Source organism: Quercus robur, chromosome 2 (assembly GCF_932294415.1).
Source record: "Quercus robur chromosome 2, dhQueRobu3.1, whole genome shotgun sequence".
NCBI lineage: Eukaryota > Viridiplantae > Streptophyta > Magnoliopsida > Fagales > Fagaceae > Quercus > Quercus robur.
In genome coordinates this window covers 70,271,451-70,292,362 of record NC_065535.1, presented here as the reverse complement: position 1 = coordinate 70,292,362, position 20,912 = coordinate 70,271,451, and the positions used below count along the sequence as shown (strand labels likewise).

Genomic DNA, 20,912 nt, shown 5'->3' with positions numbered 1-20,912 from the left:
TTTTAACCTCTAACAAACTCGTATTGTTCTATTGCCCACTACCTGATCTAAATATATGAAAAAGCTATCTGGGTTTCTCTGTTAATATCCAAGTTTTTTGGGCTCAATCCTATTCATTTACCTCATGGGCTGGGCTGGGCTGGGGAGGAGTGCAACTTAATTCAACCAAATATATAGCCTCTATATATGACCCATAAACTAACTGATACGTACTACTACCAGTGATGCTGATGAATGATCAAAGTTGTGAAATGTTGCCATGTTGATGCTGGTAATACTTATGAATTGGTGTTGTATTTCAAATAGTATTCATCAGTATCTTTTTATTCCTGTTAGACTTATGGTTAAGTGATTAAATTCACCATTTCCTAACAGCTTAAGCTTTTGAGATAATCGGTAATTTAACATGGTATCAGAGCAGGAGATCCTGAGTTCGATCCCTAGCTTTATTCTACCTCCCATTTAAAATGTTAAATTCCCACTTGTTGGATCCCCACTTATTAAGGGGAAGCTTAGGCCCACAAGTGAAGGGGAGTATTAGATTTATGGTTAAGTGATTAAATTCACCATTTCCTAACAGTTTAAGTTTTTGGGACAATCGGTAATTTAACAATTCCTTTTCTGAATCCAAAATTACTACAATAACTAACACCGAGGAATAATAGATGGATGACATTCTTTGATTCCAAATCTTTCTCTGAAAATTTGTTTTGTACGTACGTGGAGATTCGTCACTATAACGCCAACAATGATATGATATCACTCACAATATTAGTCAGTCAGACTCAGTCTCATGAGTCAGTTTAATCTCAGTGAATGAAGACTGAAGAAGAAGAAGAAGAAGAAGACTTGTTTATTATTATTATTTATTAGTTAGTTCTTTATTTATTTATGTAAAAATAAGCAACAAAACCCAAACCTCGTGTGCTTCTCTCTCAGCGACTAATTCTTTTCTGACACCTTATTGAACAAGCAAAATCAGAGGCTTAATTAAGAAGAAGAATTGAGTAATTGTGACATCACCTTGTACATAAATTGAAGGCTTAGTATGCTACTCTGTCAAAGCAAAAAACAGATCGAGAGGGTCAAGAATTGTATTGGGCCAATACTGATATTACTATGACATTACCAATGTAGTTGTATATAAATGAAAAATGAATGCTAAATATTGCTACCCCTAGCCTTTACGCATATTTAACGCAAAAACCAAGATCCTTAGCTGATACCATTATTATATTTCTTCTGTACCATCCCTATCTTCAAGATATTGGTCCTTATTTTTTTGAGTGCATTGATAGCCAAGCTGGGTCGACCTTTGCTATTTGCATGTTTAGTACTTTTTTTTAAACTTCTTTCACTCCCTCCCTAGTGAATTACTGTAGGAGCAATTTCTAGCCTGCACACGAGGTAAGGGGTATCATACTTCATGGGAGTTTTTCCACGTGCCTTTCCAGTGGGTATTTTTCATTTTCTATCTGCTTTAGCGTTACATATCATGTAATTTATGAAAAGACAATTCTGTGATGGCCTGATAATAGAGCACAACTCTTTTGATAATTGTTTATATAGTTTCTTGTGATTGGAGTCATAATTGACATAACTTTTATCAAGACAGAGCTACGTTTTACAATTTTTGGAGGAGGGGGGGGGGGGGGGGGGGGGGAACCGCTAAAAATAGGTTATATAGAATTGTTGTAAGAGCTGACCCCTCCAAATGAAATTAACTAGCCCCCCCCATATGTCCTTAACTATTTATTTCATTCATATTTACTTAATTACTTTGGCTTTTTTTCAATCTTTCCTCCATCTCTCCTCCCCCCAACACATCAAAAAGCCCACGCCTTTTATAAGTTTTACAATTTTACTCACTTTTACTATTAGCTTCTCTTTTTAATATGTATTTTCCAATCTTCTACTTTCCAGTTTCTTCCAAAAGAACTTATCACTCAGTGCAAATGTTTTCATAGTCTTACACTAACTCTCTTCAATCTCTTTACAAAAATTCATTAGAGCATTGATGAGTGGGTCATACATACACAAATAGACACATATATTTTTTGTGAATCAATATGATTATTTAGTCTGGACTGGCCCTCCCAAAGATAAATTTCTAGTTCCGCCCCTGCATACACTAATCACGTAAGGATATGTTGTTAAATATAATTGTTGTGTCATAGGACTTTTAGCAAAAAGTCTTGAAATTAATATTGGGTCTTGTTATTGAATGCCCTAAAACCACGATTTAAAAAAAAAAAAAAATCAATTATGTACTGCAATGCAATTTTATGAAATCAAAAATACACTTGTCAATTAGTTTGCACCCGTAAACTCATTGTAAATGTATAAACTCATAGTTTACACATTTTTACATCCAATGACGTGAGTGTTTTTTTTGCTCAAAATGTATAAAATGGGTACCTTTTTCTATTTTAAAAGACTATACAAGACCTAATGTAGTTGCTCTTACCCATTTGGTGAATGTGTTTAAAAAATGGAAATTATTATTTAAAAACATGTATGGAAATACATGTGAGTGAAAAAGTGTGTAGAAATACATGTAATGTTGTTTAAAAACTGAAAATTGTTATTTTAAAACACAAATCAAACACCTCCTTAATTTTTCAAAAATCAAGTAAACAAAAACAACATACTGATTGCATCATGTTTCTAATCCCACATGTGATCAACATTCAAATTACAACTTTACACAATTATATTCATTGATGGATCATTCCTTGTTTAGACATTGAACAACTGTTCAAAATACAAATTTACACTAATTAGTTAGTTTCTACACAATTTTTGCAACTTTGGTGCCGTTTGGATTCGACTGAAACTGCGTCTGGCGTTTGCGTTTCTTCTTTTTTTTTTTTTTTTTTTTTTTTTTTTACATTTCACGCGTTTTGCAGAAAATGAGGACAAATAACACTGTAGCGGTACTGTAGTGGTACTGTAGCAGTACTGTAGCAGTACTGTTTATGGGACTCACAGTCACTTTATTCATTAAAAAATATTAAAAATGAGTCCCACAGTACTATTTACACATTTAAAAATTATTTTGTTACAGTATTTTCAGTTTTCAATTTTAACAACAATAAATTCAATCAAAACAAACCCTTTATTTATAAATAAATAAAGGATTTTCTGACATGCGTTTGTTTGGCTTTTGCTTATTTGCCAAAAACTTTTTGCCTTTTTGTCTCAGTTCTTTTTTTTGCAAATAAAATAATATAACTTTTAGTGTTTTTATTATGCGTGTATATATATACTGATATTTCAAAAACAGCCATTCTTTAAAAACAAAAATAAAAAACAACCCTCACCATTTCTCTAATTTACACTTCTATGGCCATCTCCTACTCCAACCTTCCCTCACTCACCTTTCCTTCCCCAATTACCAAAAACCAGTTCCCATTTCCCATCAAATCCCTCACTCTCAGCACCAAATCACCAAAACGCCGCCGTTTCGAAATCCGCTTCTCAATGTCAAAGAACAACGAATTCAGAGTCAGAGAGGTAGTCCAAACCCGCGTTGGTTTGGTTTTGCCTGGGGGTAGTTGGTGGAGTCTAGGCGAGGATGATGGCAATGTAGAAAGTAGAACAAAGTCGGCGCCGGCGAAGCCAATCACGGCGGTCTTCGCTCTTCGACGAATGTGGGAATTGATTTCCGGTGATGGTAGGTGGGCCATTTTTGTTGGTTTTGGCGCATTGGTTATAGCTGCGGTGCGTTTTGTTAATTTATTACTGTTCTTATTCTCTCTTTTGTATTGAATGCTTTAGCTTGAGTTTCATAAAAGCTTGTTTGGGATGAGGAAATCCAGGAAGTGGGACCACTTCATTTAGAGGGTCGTAATCGTGTTACAGTAGTGTTGTACGGACTATTTTATATTATACAGTAATTTTTTAAAAGTTGCTTGTGTCACTATCCACTATTGTCAGTGCTTCTTAGGAATGGTAACGGGTCGGGTTCGGGTCGGGTTTTTTTATACCCGGACCCGACCCGCGGGTCTTAGCCCGAAGCCCGAACCCGGCCCGTTTACTAACCGGGTTTTTTTCCCGAGGCCTGGACCCGCCTCCACCGGGCCCGCGGGCCCCGTGGGCCCCGTTAAGCCCTGCTAGATTTGGGCCCAATCCACAGCCCAACTAAAAAAAAAAAAAAAAAAAAAATTTTGAATGGCCATTGCCAATTTCTCTGCGCATTTTTTTCCTTTTAGTACACAAAATATAAATTATGGAGATGAGTAAATAATAAAATTTATAGAATATAGTTTTAAACTTATTTTTAAAGGAATCCTCTTTGGCCTAATCAGATGTATGATTTTCACTTTCAAAATTACAAACCAAACACAACTTTCAGATCTATGATTTTCATTTTTCCCTTTCAAAAATCATAAACTCAAACACAAACACAAACACAAACTCACACGGTTGAGGCAAACTGAACCCAGAAAAAAAAAAAAATGGAGAACGAGAGGCCGTGTCACGCTTGTGGCCATGGGAGAGGAAGATGAGATGAGAGGGGTAGAGGACTGTGCGACAGTGTGAGATCGGCGACGGCGAGGATGAAACGGAGTTGAGAGAGTAGAGAGCTTGGGACCGGTGACACTGACAGAGAGCTTGGAACGGCGACGAAGGCTTGGGACGGCGGCTAGAGTTAGACCGGCGGTGAGAGAGTTGGCTGATCTCGCACTGTCGGAGTGAGGGTGAGGATTGAGGGAGGGAGGGAGGCGTGGGTTCTGAGTCTTCTGACTTTGAGTTGGTGCTGAAGAACAGAAGAAATGAAGATTAGATTTAGGGTTAGATTATAAGGGTTATATATATAGGAGAGGTATTTTTGTAATATACAGTACCGGGTTTTTATCCGAGTCGGGTTTCGGGTCGGGTCTCGGATTTTTTTAATAAAACCCAGACCCGACCCGGACCCGCTTCGGGTTTTTTTTTTTTTTAAAACCCATACCCGACCCTATTCTTATTTGGACCGGGTAAAATCCGACCCCATTAGGGTCGGACCGGACCGGGTACCCGTGGATCGGGTAAAAATTGCCATCCCTAGTGCTTCTAAGGAGGAAATAAATGGAATGGATTCCCAAAAAAAAAAAAAAAATTGTTGGCTAAATTACTGTATTGGGTCTCCAACAATAGAATAATTTCAATTTGGACAAAGTTTTGAGGAGTCTCCTGGTACCATTACACAGTGACTTATAAAACCATTTAGGTGTATTATTCAAACAAATTATTAAATAGATCATGTGATAAATGTACACGTGGATGATTTTATTAAATGCCATGTAATGGGTTGAAGGAATTTCCTTTTAAATTGGTTTGGAGATGAAACTTTTTCCTTTCAGCTTTGCCACCATACATTTAATTGCCTAATTATATTAATTGTGTCAATTTCATGCCTCATCTTTGACTTCTAAGGATAATACCAACACGATTTTGAAAGTTTAGGGACAAAATTGTGTTTTAATTATTAGTTGAGAAACTTTAATTTCCAAAATTATTGTAGGAAATTTACACTTTTAAATGTGCAGGGATGAAATTTGAATTTTGACAAAAGTATCCAAAATTCTGTAGTTTGGACAAAAATTTGACGAATATTCCATTTCTTCCTGGAGAAATGACAAATAAAAAGTGAATGGACGAATCATAAAATTAGATATTTCTTTTATGTCTTTTCATATTTTTAGTATCAAACATAGTAGAGAAAATGCATAATATTCTATTCCATTTTTTTTAATGATCTACCTATTATATTCCACTATTGTGTAGCTCCGTGCATATACACGGGTACAATTAAAAACAATCACAATTATATGATTTAAATTATAATTTTTTTTTAAAAAAGATTCAAATTATACATGGTATTAGCTTACACTTCTTTTAAACCATATATTTTTAAAATATGTAATGGTTTCTCATTTTATATATATGTATATATATATATATGATTTAAAATTTAATTAGATTTAGAGACTTCGATTTTTACACCTAATAATTCATTTGCCACAAAAATTAAAAAATTAGATGGACACGTGGTGAAAAATTAGACTCCAATTAAAATCCAATTTAGAATCTAATTGGATTTGGACTCTTCAATTTTTACACTCAATAATTCACTTGGCACAAAATTAAAAATTAAATGGAACACATGGTGCAAAATTGAGAATCTAATTAAAATCTAATTGAATTTTCTCTGAGCTTTGGCTATACATATATATATATATATATATACAGATTATACGTTTTATAAACTCCTAAACATAGTTAACACTGTGTAATTGAAAAGGTGAAGAATCTTGTAGGTGATAATTTAATGAGTTGTATTGGTGTATATGTGGTATAAGAGTGGATTAGATCTAGACACAGATACATTGTTATGACTAGGATGCACAAGCCATATTTATGCAATACCGAAGAGGATTAATTAGTAGTCACTCTCTGTACTTGATCAGTTGATCGTATAGCTCAAATTAATCTAGTACACACTCAGTGTGCTACACACAATCCTTGGCAGTTTTTTTTTTTTTTTTTGTTGGTTGTGTGTGTGTGTCCAAAGGACTGTTTGTATTGAAAATTTATATTTGAAAACGCTTGCACTGGGAGTAGAATTGGTTTTGTTACTTGTTTAGCTGTTCTGAGCTCTCTGCTTTGACATTCATTATAGCCTCTTCAAATCATTTAAAGTTCTTTTTTTTTTTTTTTGAAATCATGTATGTGTGTATGGCTCCTTGCGAATTCATTGTCTTTGATTTTATATGTCCATCTCCAGCCACTTTCTAACATATGTTTCTCTGCTACAGCTTTCAGAGATATCAATACCTAGTGTATTGACAGCGTCAATATTTTCTGCACAGAATGGTGAAACTGTGGTATTCTGTAGGAACTCGCAGTTTTTACTTATCTTGTGTGTCACATCGGGGATATGCAGGCTGGTTCATATATAGTAAAATTTTGTTAACATTTAAGTTTAGACAGACAGCAAGCAATTTTGTAAAACTAAATTCAATATTTATATTTTGTTTCTTCTTGAATTATTTGACCAGAATCAATATAAAACATTCTTCTTATTAAATTTCTAAACTCCATGTGTTCTTTCTAAATGGTCAATATAAAGTTCCATTTGATTTCATACATGTGTGCCACTTAGTAGTGGATTTATAGATGTCGAGTGCATGGCTCCTCTATAGCAGAAATTTTATATGTATGGATAAAATGTCAGTTTTAAAAAATCTAGACCTTAAAATTTTATCCCTCTTAACCTTTAATTGGTCATCCATAATTATATGCTATGATTTCTGATAATTATTATAGGGGTAGAACTATTGTCTGGCATGGGGAACTGATTGTGTGATCAACAAAAACTCCTTTTTGTATGCTTAGGAGTTAGGAATTAAGGGTTAGTTTGTCTTTGTAATCGAGGCTGTACGCAAGGTCCTGCTCTGTTTCTCAATTTTCATGTACTATATTGAAATGGACAGGCAAGGATGGAGATTATCACCATGTGCAAACTGTGACTCTTCCTTAATTTTAATCTTATATTTAATAGATGAATTTGCATGGTGTGGTGGTTACATGAAATTTTAATAAGGAAAATTTAAATGCACTCCAACAAGTTGACTAGCTTTGAAGTTGCAATCCATCATGAAAGTGCCCAGGGAACATATGATGTCCACATAATTTCGTTATTTTGTATAGTGTTTATGATAACATATCTTATGTAAAAGGTATAGGAAATTGTAATTTGAGCTATATGTATAACTTCTTATATTGAGGTTGTTGGTTAATTATGTTTCTTTTAATTTTCAGTGGCCTGCGGAGTGGCTGTTTTGCAACTGCGAATATGATCTTGGTGAGTCCGTAGATTTTAGTTATTAAGAATCCCCCCAAGTGATAGTTTTGACTTTAACAAGGCTATGAGACATATACCTTTCCTGTCATTGCCATACTAATTGACATAATGGTTTGTTTCATTTGTTACTTTTGGCAGGAAGTTTCGACTTTTTGATACAGAAATGAATTTTTGGCTTAACATATTAACTGTTAAGTGACATTTTATACACATTACTAATTGTTAACAAAGTGAGAATTAAATCCAAATGTGTATATGATCAACTTTATGTCATGATAACTAGTTCCAAAGCAGCTCCTTTAATTTGAAGTCAGAACTTTCAGTTCATTTATACTGAACTACATTGTCTGATAGGCAACATGTTATGTCTCTATACTTCGTCCCACCCTGGTCCCAGCTGCCACAGTTGGCTTATGAGTTATTATCTCCTTCCAATGTAGTTTAATATGTATTAGACTTTTTATCTGAGTCAGCATCTGCCCAATTAACATTTGAAAAGTCATTATAAGAAATATGAGAAAGTTTAAGTATTACTCTTTGGTGGAAGTTCCACCTAGATATCTCATGATGTTATCAAGGGCAATTTGTAAACAGACTAGCATTTTTTAGAACAAAAGTATTAAGTTGGGGAATTATTATTGTCTGGTTGACCTGTAAACAAGCTTGAGTTGGTCCCTTGAGGGGGAAAGTTGGGAACATGTTTAAGACAACTAGTTTCATAGTTTTTATTTTTGCTTTAGCCTTGTTTATTTTCCGTCTGTAACCACTGAATCATTTTTATGTGCTTGCAATTATTGATGTCTTCATGAATGCTAACTAATATGGCTTCATTTTCTTTTTTTAGCTTTCGATTTTGCAAGTTATAATTCACTCTGGGTTTTTCTTTTTACCGTTGTTGCTTAAATTCTACTTGTTTTTGGCAAAGTGCATATGATATCATCTGGTCCTCCATATGTCATATTGTAGGTTATGCGTCTCAGGGAAACTCTATATTCATCTATTCTTTTTCAGGTTTGTGTTTTAGTTTGGAATTGTAATGTATATGAGGTGTCGTGAGTATCTTTTTTTCATTCGATAGAGTACTCTATTTTGGTGTATCTTTGATATAGGATATATCCTTTTTCGACAGAGAAGCAGTTGGTGATTTGACGAGCAGGCTTTGGGCAGATTGTCAAAAACTGTCTCATGTTATTGGGAATGATGTTCATCTAATGTTACGCAATGCTCTTCAGGTGCAGTTCTTAGCAAATACTTTATGCTTCTCCTTAACCGGCCTTCAGTGGTAGAGTCAATATTATAGTTAAATTTCTGTGTTTAGGGGACAGGTGTGTTGATCAACCTGATGACTTTATCTTGGCCTCTTGCATTATCAGCATTGGTGATATGCTTCATCCTATCTATGATTTTTCTGTTTTATGGCCAGTAAGCATCTGTACCTTCTCTAAACTTGATAGGCATATCACATTAGTCTTTTAAAAATTGAGTTTGTGTTTCCAAATAAAGAAAGAAAGTGGTGTATTGATTATCTTTATGTGTATTCAAGTTGTCCTTATCCAACAATAATTTATTGTTAACTATCAAGTTGCTCTCCCCACTTCTTATTTGCTACAAGATCTCTTTTTGGTCTGTTCATATCCTCAACAATTTAGATGAAGAGAAATAAATTATTGTGTAATGTGAAAAAATGCATCTAAATTCTTTTATACATCTTCATCTTCTGTTATATAGAGGATCTTCTCTGAATCAACAGCTGTAGGGTTATTAATTCTAAATTTTGGCTTTGATTGGGACATTGCATATATGCATAAACTTCAATGTTTATTGCTTCCTCCTGCACTGAGAACTTTTGCTTTCTGCTTATTAGGGTGTCTTTTAGTGGCCTCTTGATTTTTTAATGGCAATGTCAAACCTGCTCTGGTTAATAGGTACCAAAAGAGAGCTGCAAAGTTAATCCAAGAGTTCACTGCTGGTGCTAACAAAGTATAGGCGAAAAACTGATCTTGCTTTTAAAAATTTGACACTTGAAGAATCTTTTTGTATGCTCATTTCTGTTTCCTTTTTGAATGTAGGTTGTACAAGATACACTCTCTTTAATGCGAACTGTCCGGATTTATGGAACTGAAAGGAAAGAACTTGGAAGGTAATGATTCTTACCATTAATTTCCTGCCAATTACTCAAGTGTCCATTTTTGTAATTGTCTTTGGTGGATTCACTATGCAGCAAGTCACAGAGTCTGACACTCAAAGCCCCCATATTTGTTTATGTGCATGATAATAATTCTGTTAAGTGATCCATCCTTACGGTGTTAGGTACAAGCAATGGCTGGACAAATTAGCTTCTGTAAACATTCGAGAAAGTGTGGCTTATGGATTGTGGAATATAAGTTTCAATTCCCTATATCGCTCAACACAGGTTTGGTATACTTTTAGTTCATAAAAGCCGGCATTTCTGGGTTTAAAAAATGCTAGTTTTCTCCGAAGCTTTCTACAATGCTGGTTTCATTTATATGATTTTATTATAGTGGAGTGATAAATGAGATCAGTGGGGTGTTTAGCCCTGAAAATGGTAACTTGTCTTTACTGACTCTAGCTCTTTTATCATGTCTAATGCCGCAACTCCATTTTTTTCTTCTTCTGACATGATTGTTGTGTGAAAGTCCTTGTACATCTTAAGCCTCATGCTGAGCCTTTTTTTTTTTTTTGGGGGGGGGGGGGGGGGGTTGGGGGTTAACAAAGTTTTCCTCCAACCAATTACATGGTGACTTATAAAACTATTTATTTGTATAATTTAAACAAGTCACACGACTCATTAAATAGGTCCTATGACTAAAAGTACAAATGAATGGGCTTATCAATTGCCACGTAATGGTTGGAGGAATTTTCTTGCAAACCAGTTCAGAGGTAAACTTTTCCCTTTTTTTTTGGTGGGGGGAATAAATACTAATCAATTACCTGACAGATTAAATTGTTCACAACTTACAAGCTAATTGTTGTTTTTTTAGTAGCACATCCCTGGTTATTGGAACCCGTGATGCCATGTCCTTTAGCATCTTATGTGCAAGGAGATGTCTTCCAAAGCATTTGATTGTGGATATAGCGTTCTTAGGTTCTATAATTTTCTCATCCTTCAGCTTTAAAGGTCTCATACTGCATACACGACCACAAGTCTCATACATATTCCAAATGCTTACTTTACCATACAAAACATTTTTAAGTCATATACTCCTAGAGCTTAACTAGACACTGATACATTTTAAATTTTTGTACATGATCTAGGGCATCATGATTGACAAATGCATATCTTTCCGGAGTGCTTTCATGAATTTGTTGTTGATACATTGAAAAAATATTTGAAACATATTTCTGTTTCAAATAATTTTGGATGAGTAATAACCTTTCAGTAATTGAAGAGAGAGAGTACCACTCAAGTGTAGCACAAAAGATCTTCAATTGTTACCATCTAAGATGAACACCACTGACTCAAACCAAACTCCTGGATGTATTGTAGAAGTTGCCATCGAAATGAAGATTTTGTAACTTGACTTCCACAATGTTTGTCATACCACACTTTACAGGTTATTGCGCTACTGTTTGGAGGAATGTCAATTTTGAGTGGTCATGTGTCGCCTGAACAACTTACTAAGTATGTATTATACTGTGAGTGGTTAATTTATGCAACTTGGAGGGTCACAGATAATTTATCATCATTACTACAGTCCGTTGGAGCAAGTGAGAAGGTCTTCCAGTTAATAGATCTCTTGCCTAGAGACCAATTCTTATCAAAAGGCGAGCATTCTGTCTACTGTAGAATTGTAATTTTTTTAAAAAAATTTAATGATCCTTAATCATGATATATGTTGTTTAGGTTCCTTGTTTGACATGCTACAGAAACAAAGGTCTATAAATTAATTATACATTAAATACTCTTATCACTATGGTGCAAACTAAGGAGTCTTCTTGAAATTGCTTTGATAAGTATTGCATTTTCACATTATTTTTTATAATTGAACCAGTCTTTGCTTTTAGGTAATGCTTGACTCTTATGAAGGAACATTGAATAGGATAGTGACTCCTAATGTACTTTAGTTTAGCATATGCCAAAATTTTGTGAATTTCAATTTCAATTAGAAGCAAATGAGTTGTAGTTCAACTGGCACTTTCTTCTCCACTAATAATGGGATGGAGGGTGAGGTATTTCAATTTCAACTAGAAGCAAATGAGTTGTAGTTCAACTGGCACTTTCTTCTCCTCTAATAATGGGATGGAGGGTGAGGTCAAGGGTTCACGATCCACTACATGTGTATGTAGCTTACAAATTAAAAAAAAAATTATAGTTCTACCATGATATTTTGCTTTTAGTACAATTTAGTATTTGTTTTCACCTATGAACTCAACTAAGAAATCTGTATTTTTCTGTATTCCTACAATATGTTATGCCTTCTGTTAAAATTTTTTGTTTAAATATGCCAATGAGCTATTCAAATGACGACTCCTATAATAATGGGATTGAGAGTGAGGTCATGGGTTCAAGCATCATTTTTTATTTATAAGTAAGATAAGTCTATATAATAAAAAAAACTACTTTATGCAAAAAGAGTACAAAGAAGTCAAATAGTACGAGCAAGAAAAAGGAAAGAACAGAAAATTAATTACAAGAGGAATCACTAATGGGTTCAAGCATCATAATGGGCAAAGTGTAACTTGTCCATAAAAATTAATAAATAAATAGAAAATATTTTGTTTAAATATACTTATTAGTAATGGGATATGCCCCACTGTCTACAGGTGTGAAGTTGCAGAATGTAATGGGACATATTCAGTTTGTGAATGTAACTTTTCACTATCCTTCAAGGTTTACGGTACGTCTTTTTTAGGTTGAACTGACTTTGATTTATCTTCCTTTTTGTGTTCCTGATGTTTTCTTATGTTACCTGTGTACATAAATTTGTATGGAGAAAAGTAAACGACCAATAGTTCTTTGTAGTGCATAAAGATGGTGAGATGGATTCAAACTCTATTAAGCTTACTAGGACAAAGCCAGCTATTACGGTACTGGCTAAAGACAATGGGCTGAAGTCCAATTTGTCTTCACTGCCTAAAGACATTGGGCCGAAGCCCAATCTGGCTGTTTGGAAGCCTAGTGGTGAGAAGCAGAATGGACCTGCTCTTAAGCCCAAAACCCAGCAACTAAACTCTGATAAAAGACCAGAGGCGTGTCCCCAAAAAGCTTTGTGGGAGGACGGGAAACTGAGTACAAGAGCATGTAAACTGAGGACAAGAATATGTGGGCAGAGTTCAAGACAAAAAGGGCACACCTTGGTAGGTTTTGTCAAGGAAGCCTCGGAGCAAACATGATAACACAATCACAAAACCCAAGATGACTGGCATGCCCAAGGAACCAAAGGATACGGGTACATTCCTGGAAGGGCTAAGGTTTGGCCATGAAGACCATCAGACACGTGACCAAGGAATGGAAGGAAGGTTTGTCATTGAGTAGGTGAAGGAAGGGTACAGGTAAAACATCTATCACCTTTGCATTCAATGCTCTGCACCCATTTTACTGACTGCATTAATGGTTGAGTGACCCCTAAATAGTGTCATCACAGCTCATAATCTAACAGAATAACCTTCTAGTAAGGCCTTGATGGGACAAGTATCTGAGAAAAAAAGCCTTAGCCATCCAAGTGGAATGTTGGGATGCAATCTGGATGACTATATAAAAGAAAGAGATCCCTACAAGAAAGGGGTTCAAGAAAAAAGCAGAGGAAAAAGAGACTAAGAATATTGTGGTTCAAGAGTATTTTTTTAAGATCAATTTATAAAGTTGTTTGAAGGGTATACAAGGTTGATTGGCATCCCATCTCTATAAATTAATTGTTGGAGATTGAAATTTTACTTATCTTATTTCAGCCCACCACAAGCTCCAACCCAACCGAGTGTCTCATGTATCGCTCTGACGCAGCTTGCAACTAAAGTTTCAGCTCCGGTCTCTCTTACTGTTGGAGATTCTTCTTCGGGCTTTCTTCAAGCAAGCGTTAGCGAGGCTGTTCTGATTTCTTTTGGTCCGTTTGTGAAGGATGTGGCTTCTCTACACTTTTCACACCATACGATATTGTTGGGGTTAGATTTGGAGGAGGGTGAGGTTGTTTCGATAACATCAACTCAAAGTTCGGAGCTGCTTGACCATGTTTTTGATGATGGGTTACATAACTAATGCCCATCAATTAGGGACTTTGTTGGTGATTTGGGAAAAGTATGGGGAAAATTCTAAAGATTGAGTGCTTCAGCTTCGTGATGGGAGCCAAATAGCAGTTCTACTTTCTCTATACAGGTCTCTGGAGACATTGTTGGATTACTCAGATTCAAAGGGTGGAAATGTTCCAGGCATAGATTTTTTTCTTGGTGATGGGCAAATTACTAGTTCAGCTAATTAGTGGGATGGTGTAGTGAATTTTGCTTCTGCTGATATGGGTTTGGAGTGTCAGGTATGGAAATCTGACGAGGGTATTTTGCCCTTTGAATGTACTGGTGAGCCGTTGGTTATGGCTCCATTGGCAATTGAAAATCTTGTGATGTTTGAGAGTAAGCTTGTGGAGGTGTCTGAGAGGAACCCAATGGAGGTTGGGTGTTTGGAAAAAATTGATAGCAGTCAATTATCTCTTTGGGTGATCAATAGGATCAAAGCATTCAAGAAATCTGTGGGGACTTCATTGGAGGGCTTTGAAGAGCAGGTTACGGGTTTGTTCTTAGCTTTAGAAAGATAGGAGAAAAAAGAAGTTGCAGGAAGAAGGTTCACAAAAGAAAAAGGTCAAGGTGGGCAGAAGGTCACCGGGAACTTAAAAATTTGGCGAGTACCTGGAGTGGTGAAACTGACTTAGCTAGAGGAAGACGGGTTAGTAGGGATCAGGTTGTTATGGTGCATCAATGCATCTGAAAATTCTTTCATGGAATATTAGGGGTTTGAATGAGCAGGAAAAAAGGCTCTAGGTCAGAAATTTGATTAGGAATTGGAGGGTAGATATTGTTTCTCTAGGAAACTAAATTGGAGCTTATAACTAGAGGAATTATTTGTAGTTTGTGGGGTGGTCAGCATGTGGATTGAGTTTATTTAAGTTCTGAGGGTGCTTCTGGAGGGGTACTTGTGATGTGGGATAGAAGGGTGGTGGAGATTGTGGAGAAAGCAGTGAGTCATTTTCCGATTTCTTGTAGGTTTAAAAATGTGGTTGATCAATTTGAATGGGCATTTATTGGAGTTTATGGGCCCAATTATGACAGGGACAGAAGGTTATTATGAGAGGAGCTATCTGGTTTGTGCAGTTGGTGGAATGTACCTTGGTGTGTGGGAGGAGATTTTAATGTTGTGCGATTTCCCTCTAAATGTTTGGGCTTTGTCTTTTTTACTCAAGCTATGCATCAGTTCTCTGATTTTATCTCTGAACACAATTTGATTGATCTAAAGGGGGGAGTTTCACTTGGTCAAATTGTCGTGAGGTTGTTTCAAGGTTGAAGTTGGATAGATTTCTTGTGACACCAATCTGGGAAGTTAAGTTTCCTTTTGTTTGTCAAAAGTGGTTGTCTAGGTTGTTATCGGACCATTTGCCGATTCTTCTAGAAGGAGGTAATTTTCATAGAGGAAGGAGGCCTTTACGGTTTGAGAATATGTGATTAAAGGATAAGGGTTTTGTAGAAAGGATACAATCTTGGTGGGAGTCTTATCATTTTTATGGAGCTCCTAGTTTTGTTTTAGCAAATAAATTGAAGGCTCTAAAGGTTGATTTCAAGAGATGGAATGTGGAGGAGTTTGGTAATCTAGAAGAAAAAGGGAAGAAGTTGTAGAGTGATCTTTGGGGGTTGGAGACTGTTGAGGAAAGTCATGTTCTTACGGTAGAGGAAAAGCGGGATAAGGAAAGGATTAGCAAAGAGTTGGAAAAAATTACGCAATTGGAAGAAATTTGTTGGAGGTAGAAATCAAGAGTTGTTAGTATTAAAGAAGGTGATAGGAACACAAAATTCTTCTATTGTATGGCCAACTCTCATAGATAGTTTAATTCTATTGATAAGCTTATAGTGGATAAGGTGATGTCTTTTGACTAGGGATCCATTGTAGAATATATTACTCATTTTTATAGAAGGCTGTACTTTGAAAATGAGGCTCATCGCCCTGTTTTGGATGATGTGGAGTTTGGAAGAATTTTTGAGGAAGATGCTTTGGGGTTGGATAGACCTTTTGAAGATGATGAAGTGTTTGGGGTGGTTAGTGGGTTCAGTGGTGATAAGTCACCAGGTCTAGATGGTTTCTCCATGGCTTTTTCTTTTTTTTAATCTTGCTGGAACATTCTGAAATCAGATATCATGGTTGCCTTCATGATTTCAATGAGCAAGCTATGTTTGAAAGGAGTCTTATGTTTCTTTCCTTGCCCTCATTCCCAAGAAATCTGATGCTGTGGAAGTGAAGGAATTTTGTCCTATTAGTTTGGTCGGACGGATGTATAAGATTATATCTAAGTTTTTGGCCAATTATTTGCAAAGGGTGGCGCATAGTCTTATCTTGAATTCTCAAAATGCCTTTGTTAAAGGTCGTCAGATTTTGGATTTTGTTTTAATTGCATTTGAATGTATAGACAATAGGATGAAGACAGGGTGCTAGGGGTTATTTGCAAGTTGGATGTTGAGAAAACTTATGATCATGTGAATTGGAATTTTCTTATGTATTTGCTTAAGCGGTGTGGTTTCTCAAAAAAATGGAGCAAATGGATTATGTGGTGTATATCAACTATCAAATTTTCTATTCTAATAAATGGTACTCCAGTTGATTTTTTTGGAAGCACTAGGGGTGTTCGTCAAGGGGATTCATTATCTCCGCTCCTTTTTGATATTGTCATGGAGGCTTTGAGTCGTATGTTGGATGCGATTGCTATATTGGGACAATTTTTGGGCTTCTTAGTAGGTAATTTAGCTGGTACGTTGCTAATAGTGTCCCATCTCTTATTTGCAGATGATACACTTAATTTTTTGTGATGTTGACTCACATCATTTAGCTGCTTTGCGTGGGATTCTGGCCAGATTTAAAGTGGTGTTAGGGTTAAAATTTAATTTGTTGAAGTTAGAATTAGTACCAATTGGTAACGTGCCTAATATGACGAAATTAGTGGAGATTTTGGGTTGTCAACAGTCTTCACTTCCTTTGAAATATTTGGGCCTTCCGTTGGATGCTTCCCATAAAGAGGAGACAATTTGGAACCCTATTTTGGAGAAGATGGAGCATTGTCTAGCTGGGTGGAAGAGGTTGTATTTATCTAAGGAGGGCAAAGTAACCCATATTAAGAGTACTTTGTCCTACTTATTTCCTTTCTCTCCTTCCTATTCCAGTAAAGGTGGCTAATCGTATGGAGAAAATATAGAGAGACTTTCTTTGGAGTGGTATTGACGCTCCTAAGGTTCCTCTGGTGGAATGGGCTTAAGATTTGTACGTCGGTGCAGAATGGTGGTTTAGGGATTCTACAGCTGAGAAGATTTAATTCTGCTTTGTTAGGCAAATGGTTGTGGAGATATGGAACGGAGAGAGATGCCCTTTGGAGGAAGGTCATTAAGGCTAAATATGGGGATGAAGAAGTGGGTGGTTGGTGTACCAAACCAGTGTTAGGGACCTATGGTGTTAATGTGTGGAAATCTATTTGAAGTGGTTGACTGGACTTTTCTAAATTTCTTTGGCTTGATGTGGGTGATGGTACTAGGATAAAGTTCTGGGAGGAATATATGGTGTAGGGATTGTTCTCTTAAGGAAGCATTTCCAGAATTGAATAGTATTAGTCAGACAAGGGAGTTTTGTGTCGGAGGTTATGCGTTTCTCTAATGAGAGGCTTCATTGGGACCTTCAATTTCGTCGTCCACCACAAGATTGGGAGTCAAAATCATTTGATCTTTTTTGGGTGGTGCTTTATTCTACAAATTTGCGGGGTGTTGGTGATGACAAATTTCGCTAAAAGCCAGCAATGAGGAGAGGTTTTGAGGTTCAAGGCTTCTATTATTCTTTATCTCCTTCTGTCATTGATTTTCCTTGGAAAATGGTGTGGCAATCAAAGGTTCCTCCTAGAATAGCATTTTTTTCTTGGACTGTTGCCTTAGGTAAGATCTTAACTACGGATAATCTTTGGAAGAGGCATATTGCAGTGTTAGAGTGGTGCTTTATGTGTAAAAGGTGTGGGGAATTGGTGGATCATCTTCTTCATCATTGTCCTATAGCATATGAGTTGTGGTCTATGGTTTTTTGTTTGTTTGGTATATATTGGGTTATGTCATATAGAGTAAGTGAGTTGTTAGCTTCTTGGCAAGGGAAGTTTGGTAGACATCGAAATATAGGTTTATGGAGATTTGTGCTACATTGTTTGTTTTGGTGCTTATGGCGGGAGCAGAATGCTAGATGCTTTGAGGAATGCGAACGGTTTATTCTTGACATTAAGTTTTTCTTTTTCCGTACTCTCCTTGAGTGGAGTTTAGTTTTGCCTTCCTATTCTTGTTTTTCTCTCCTCGATCTTATTGATCATTGTAATCTGGATTCTTGATTTGTGCCACTGTAGTACACTTCCAATGTACTTGGTTGGTTTTTCTTAATAAAATTTCTTACATTACTTATCCAAAAAAAAAAAAAAAAAAAAGGTACTCACTGCTTAGTGACATTAAACAGGTGCCCATTCTAGAACATGTAAACTTCTCTGTGAAAGCAAATGAAGTGGTTGCAATTGTAAGAAATTTATCTCCTTATTTAATACCGTTCCTCATTATGATGCTGGTGCAAGGATTTAAGAAGTTTCTGTACATTTAAACTTTTCCAAGGTTGGCATAAGTGGCGGTGGAAAAAGTACGTTAGTAAATCTTTTGCTTCGTCTCTATGAGCCAAGTAATGGTCAGGTAAGTTACAATTACCTTGCATCTCATGTTAGCATCTTGAAATAAATATATATATTTTTATTAGTAGCATCTTAAAATAAAATCAATAATTATATTAAATGAACCAAGGATTTTTGACCTATTACTAAATGTTTCAATGTGTTTCCAAATCTTTTTTTTTTCTTGGGACAATAGAACATACTACACCCTATAAACAACTCCTTACCAATGATTGTTGCACGTAAATTAGTCCTGGACATGTATATTTCTGGGTTTTGCATTTCTAAACCCCAATTAGCACATTGCAACACGCCAACCTTAAAAATAAAACCTGTATATTATGAACTCAGAATGTAGCAAATAATATAGTTCATTTTTGGACTACCAAATATGACAAGACTTTTATTTCTCTTACTAGAAAGGCAACCCATTAGGAATTGACTTGAAACAATGAGTCTGGTTTGATTCCGAATGACTTTTCATTTGTCACTTGAAGGCATATCAATCAAAATTTTGACAGAAACTCTTGATGGTTATAATTTTGAAAACCTTTAGGACCATTTGAAAATATGCTTGATTCTTGTTCTTCTTGATTTCCTTTTGTAATGGAAACAGGAATGCAGTATGATGGGGGTATTTGTATCTAGATGTTAGAGTGTGATGAGGTTTTCTTAAAGTTAGAATCTAGGTTGCATGATTGCATCCTCTTTTTGTCCTTCATATCCTTTTTGTATATGAAATTTAGAGATGAGCTTTGGACTGCCAAATCTAGCTACAAATTTCTTTTAATGTTGGGGTATTGCTTCCCAGGAAGAAAGTTTTTACAGGTATTAGTAATTATGATTGATGGATCTTGTGAAAAAGTGTTCTGAATTGCAGATTTATATTGATGGTTTCCCACTGAGAGAGTTAGATATCAAGTGGCTGAGAGAAAAAGTTGGATTTGTTGGACAGGTTAGACCACATAAACTAAACCACAGACTAAAGAGTGAAGATGGCTTTTCAGTGATAATCTAAATCTTTGTTTCAGACAGGAACCTCATCTCTTTCATATGGACATCAAGTCAAATATTAGATATGGTTGCTTTAGACATGTTGAACAGAAGGATATAGAATGGGCTGCGAAATAGGCCTATGCTCACGAGTTCATCTCATCACTACCTAATGGTTATGAAACCATTGTTGATGATAATTTACTCAGCGGGGGACAGAAGTAGCGAATCGCTATTGCTAGGGCTATTCTTAGAGACCCTGCTATTCTGATCCTTGATGAAGCCACCAGTGCTCTAGGTTCTGAAAGTGAGCATTATGTTAAGGAAAGTTCTTTCAAGTTTCAATATTCCTAATAAGTTAAAAAAAAAAATCAAAAACATCTTAATTTAAATGTTAGCTCACTGTTTCTGATGTCAGTATCTTTTAGGGGGTTATTCATGCAATGAGAAATGATATCAAAGCAAAAAGAACTGTCATTGTCATAGCACATAGGCAATTTTTTTTCCTCTTGTTTTTTCATCTAGAATTTTTAATTATGAGAAAGTTTGCATTATAGTGAACAACCGTTTACAGGCTCTCTACAATTGAAGCTGCTGACAGAATCATAGTACTGGACAGTGGTCGAGTTGTTGAGGTTAGTGTTACTTTCTCAGTTTTTAAGATAAACAATGTAGCTGTTATTGTCTACTGAAGATGATCTTGTAGGATATCATTGTGTGTGTATATCTATATTAAATTTCAGAACCTTTTTTGATTTAGTATAGATTGATTTGAGCTGGCAGAAGTTTCCCTTCCATCATCACTGCTTTCCTGACTTTAGGAACATGTGGTTGCCTGTGCTTTACCCCTAGTACTAAATAGGACATGCTTAAATGAATTGGGGGCCACCATATACACTCATATGGCAACATAAAACACATTGAACAAGACCACAACATGAAAAAGCAGTAGAATGGTTTAAAACCCCTCTTTTGAGTACTAAACCTTGAACCAAGTTATACAAAATTTATCCATGATCTAGACCTACTAAATGATAAGCATATTAATTTAGAGCTCAAAACATTCACCCTAACTTAAAAATTAAATCCTCAAAGTTAGGCATATCCTTTACTGTTCATTGTTTTATTCCAGCAGCATATACTTCACTTATAAAATATAAATGGGCTATCAATTCACATCC

At 35.7% G+C, this 20,912-nt stretch overlaps 1 pseudogene; it reads left to right on the top strand.

The window, feature by feature from the left end:
• Positions 1 to 3,272: 3,272 nt before the first annotated feature.
• Positions 3,273 to 20,423, top strand: LOC126702553 (ABC transporter B family member 26, chloroplastic-like; annotated as a pseudogene).
• Positions 20,424 to 20,912: the final 489 nt, after the last annotated feature.